The sequence below is a fragment of the Saccoglossus kowalevskii genome, chromosome 7 (genome assembly GCF_978046115.1).
Source record: "Saccoglossus kowalevskii chromosome 7, keSacKowa6.1, whole genome shotgun sequence".
Classification (NCBI taxonomy): domain Eukaryota; kingdom Metazoa; phylum Hemichordata; class Enteropneusta; family Harrimaniidae; genus Saccoglossus; species Saccoglossus kowalevskii.
This window is the reverse complement of record NC_140647.1, coordinates 23,220,790-23,225,979: the sequence shown is the minus strand read 5'-3', so window position 1 is coordinate 23,225,979 and position 5,190 is coordinate 23,220,790.

Sequence of the window (5,190 nt, the reverse complement as noted above, 5' to 3'; positions counted from 1 at the left end):
GCACTAAGTGACTAGTTAGAGGGCTCCCTTTGCCAGACAACAACAACTCTTGAAAACAATTGCTTTCGCGCGACGTGTTTTCGCGGAAAACGCACTGCTCTATATTCACGTGTATTGCAATATAGAATAAACAATTAAAACTTGAATATATTTATAAAAAGTCGGCCGTAGTCTATTTATTTTCTCTCATATAATTCTGTAAGTACAAGTATTAATTACTCTTCTGTCAACAAATTGACCCGAGCCCGGCCCGGACTAGCCCTGCGTACAGTGCTGTGTGTACGGGGATAGATGTCCCCACCACAGCCCTGCGTACCTCCATAGACAAAGTCCGGGACTTTTAAAAATATATTTTTTTTAATGAAATAACATGCCCAGGTACCAAAAATGATGATCGATCACCAGATATATCCAGAACTCCCAGTTCGGATTCCAATTGTGGATGGAATCGGCTACTTTGCCCTAAAAACAAACACATTCTCTTGCGTGAATGAAATTAAAAATGGCGGCGTTTGGTGGATAATTCCTCCGGTACCAACGCGTTTACATTTTGTCCGTCTTTACTAGTCGCTTTTTAAAGACATTTCAGTTTCAGATAACTTTGTAATGGTTGTTACGGATAACTATCGTCATTTCAACCGATTTCGGCTGGGAAACTACTTATTTTTAACTTGCGCACCAATTACGGTGCGCTCCCGGACTTTGTCTATGGGGGTACGCAGGGCTGTGGTGGGGACATCTATCAACCGAACGCGTCCCCGTACACACAGCACTGTACGCAGGGCTAGGCCCGGACCGGTTAGTTACTACTCAGTAATATTAGTATCGGATAAGCAAGGATTTATCAACTATTGGTAATATTATTGTTATTCTTTATTGATTATATCGTATTGATATATTGATTTTAGTACAATAATGTAAATTAAAATGTTATCAAAATATTTGTAAATTTCCACCAATTTTATTAAACGTAACACGGCATGGTATTTTGATTAACACTATGCGGTTACCTGTTACCATGGTTACTTATATACGTGAATAAAACACTATATAAATTATTTAAATTTTAGGATTAGCAAATACAATATACATCGTGAATGGATATGTTAGATGATGATTTTATTATTATTGTGCGCCATCTACGGCTGTTCTACGCGTTTACTTTGTTTATAATAGATTCGACCAGACGCTGGCGCCATGATTTATCCCTCATTTCCCACTGGTACGCAGGTACGGCTCAGTTTTTATGATCGGAGGCGACATCTTTATGAGGTTGTACGAAACCAAATAAACCGCAGTCACCCGTTCAAAAAATAAGGACCCATCCCCATGGAAGGTAGATTACCTCCCCCTAACAATAAATATTGTTAACCCATAGACCCTCTAACAGTTAGAGGGTCTATGGTTAACCGCGTTTCGCAGTATAGCGGTTAACTATTGTCTGTTCGGGATGGCAAACAGACGGGTATGGTATGTGGGGGTCATGTGACAAGGGGTATTTAAGTGGAGGACAGAAGGTTGAATGTCAATCTAGGCCAGTCTCGCTACAGTGCAGTTTTCAACTTGTTGTTTTGTAAGTTTGTTGTATAATACAGGGCGACACCCGCCACTTTCCCCTGGGCACGATCGACAGTGCGATGGGTACAGGTTCCCAGGTATTTTTTTCCTCAAAGGGTTTTTTATTCCTGGTTTTTCCTGGGCGGTCGGCGTGCCAGTAACGAGGGTTACTATTTTGTCGATGTTTTTGTCAGTTATTTTAAATGTTTCTTTAACCGAGTAATGTTAATGCCATTTGCCGAGCATCAATAGTCAATCAATTTGTTTTGCAGTCCATGTATTAAGTTATTTTTTTCTCTCATTTAGTTATTTCAATTTGAACACTACATGCAATGTAATGGCAGCCGTTTTTAGTCGGCTTTATTAGTATGTTTTGTTAAATAAATGGTTCGCCGAACCGACTGTACATACGTGGCCGCACCTGGCATGAACCTTACCTTATGTAAGTGTGTGTTGTACATTGTCGGATGTGACGAGTCTAGTAAAGACCACACATTACCGAGATTACAATAAATATTATTAGTGAAAAGTACTAGTAGTTTCCTAGTACTTACTGAAAATATAGTAAACAGGGAAAAAATGAATAATCTATGTACATTTTTTACTTCTGTGTGTGAATCACACAGTTGGAGTCTTGCGGTTACTTTGTCTGTGTGTATGTATGTATGTACGTACGTATTTTTGGGTTAAAATCCATGCAATTGCTTATTTTACATAAATTAGCCACTTTGTAGTTGTGCCGATGATATCTCAAGTACCACCATGAAGTGATGTCAGTGAAACGTCGTACATAGTGGAGGTAATCCACGGACTTGATTAATTTAAAAGTTTAAATCTTTGCATATTAATTACATCAATTAGAAAATAAAAAAAAATAAAAAATTCAGAAAATGAGAAAGAACTAGCCCCCCCCCCCCAATTTTGGACCGTTGATATTAAGGTGGCCACTCTGACTGTGACAGCCAACCCACTGTTGTAAAAAACTGAGCCGTTTCTAAAATTGTTATAAATAGGAATAGAAGTAGTCAGTTGTTTATTGCAACTGAGTAAGTTGAACAAGTTGAAGACTGATCAGTGTCAATTTAGTCGGGTATAGTGTTAACGTCAATGCATTTTTCCTTTAAAATGGCGACCCCAATTGATTTTACTTTTCTTTTAGGGTTACCAATTTGGGATAGGGGGGCTCAGATTGCGGTATTTGTACTCACTCATTCCTTACATTCTATATCAATAAACATACGATATTATTTTTTTTAATTATGATTTAATAAGTGATAATAAATTGAAAATAAAACAAAAAATGTGATTGATGCGGAACAAAAAATTAAAACAGGTGATAGTATCCATCACCATGGTAGCCATTGCTCATTTCATTTTCTACACCAAAGTAATGATGGTAGTTAGGATCGACGTTCACAGCGGTTGTAGACATGGGGGAGGAGTGTACATCAGGATTGTACTGTGGATGAAATGCCAACTGTTCTTGGGTTGTGACTAGCTGCGCGATCTGTCGTATTTCTGACGTTGTTACGACAACGGATTGCTGCACGGAATTCATTTGATTCACGGTGTTTTCGAACTGATAAGACACTTGTTGGGAGGCAAATAGTTGCTGTTGAATGCTGTGGCAATTTCCAGGTACAGTGGAAGCCATTGTGGTTTGCTGTCCTGTGAACACACTCAGTGATGACTGTGTGGTTAAAAGATGTTGTTCAGTGTTAGTATCTGAGAAAGCTCCCTGGTTGTTAAGTTGTTCTCGTAAACACACTACTTCTTTTTCAGATAACTCTACTTTGTTTTCTAGTTCTTCGACAATTTTTTTCATCGCACTGAGTTCTGTTTTGTAGCTTATTCCCGACTCTCTGACTTCGGATTCCTTTTCGCTCAAGAGTGTTGTTGCATCTTCAAGCTTTAATTCCAATTCGAATTTGTCTTTATCGAGGTCATCGGCTTTATCTCCCATGTATCGTAGCTCACTCTCAACATCAGATAGTTTGTCTTTTTGAGTGGTATTCAGTTCATTCAACTTTTCTATCTCCTCATTGAGAACAGTTAGTTTGTCTCGCTGATCGGCGTTCAGTTCATCCAACTTTGCTATCTCCTCATTAAGAGCATTACAGCGACTTTCTAATTCAGATATTGTGATAGCTAAACGATTATTTTCTTGGCGGACGCACTCCATCTTTCCGATATGGCTAGAATGGTGGACATCGTTGGGGAAAACCATCGAATATAATTCATTGTTTTCTCCAACAATGTCTTTTATTTTAACCAACATTTCAATAAATATTTGGCGAATTTCCTCAATTTCCGTTACGTCGAAGTTTTTACGTTTTGAGAAGAAAGAGCATCCCATGACAGACCTCAAGTTGTGATTCTTCTCAATGATCTCTTCAAAGCGAGAGGAAAGCTCATCAAACGCCCTTTCGAACATGGTGATATCCCAATCGATATCAGACGAAGACGTTTTTCTGTGGAATAGAAATTATAGTATTACCGATAAAATATTATGATATTAATGCACTAAGCCGCATAATTCCCCGGATGTTTCCACTCAAAACCAGGTAATCAAATTTGCGTGAAAATGAAGGCATGCACTGAAAAAAGTTTACATTAATTATAACATACCACTCGATTTTTTTTATCTTTTATCGAATCACTTTCATGCGATCTCATATTGTATGCATCTCTCAGTTTTTACGCGGCTTGCCTTCAAAGTTCATTCACAAAATAACAGTTCTTACCTTTCCACAATGCAATTGTTGTTGTCATCAACATTATTCGCTTTTTGCTTTTTACAATTCGCGTTCCCCATAGTTTCTTAATCCAGGTAAATTACAAAGTTTAGACCGGAGACTGTGCTGTTCAAGGCGTGATTACGGAATGTTTACAGAGAGCGTTCTATTCCTAATAATGACTGTGACGCGTGTGAAACGTTCCATTTCCGTCACGCACACACTTACCTCTCGCATACTAAATCACGTGATCCCGTCACTTGAGAGTCGAAGGCTTTCCAACGAGGTATTTTATTCTAACGTGAAAGAAACAAGGCCGCGTTGTTTAATTCAAGCTTTGACTTTCTCGAGAATGTCTCCGAATACGATGATTTTATCGGGTCGAGCCACAGTCGACTGTGAACGCATTGCTGCTTCATATGTGCACCCAGGGGTAATGCGTGATCAGTCGACAAGGGTCGTTATAGTAGTTTTTTTGTAACACGTGGATAACTTTCGAAGCGGCCGAATACGAGCGTTTTATTCGATTAAAACCATTATGTATTTATTTTCGAGAAAAGTCTCGTACTTTGGTGATGTTGTATCGTCTATATGACAAATTAAATGATAACCTAAAAATATTTTGATGTGAACGACAATACTTTCACCGATCTACATCATTTCTAATTAAATGAAACTCTTTGTTGCGATTAAAAATGTGTATCTGTCACGTCGCGAATCCATATGCTGGCCATATAAGGTATCCCTTATAGGAGAGTCAATGCAAAACTCCTTACAATATTGGGCCTGATTGGCTACCCAACCCTGACACCAAACAATCTGACCAATCAGAGAGCAGATTTTTTTGACGTATCAAATTTGCCTTGTATATATGCTTCGACCCATCTATTATAGGGTG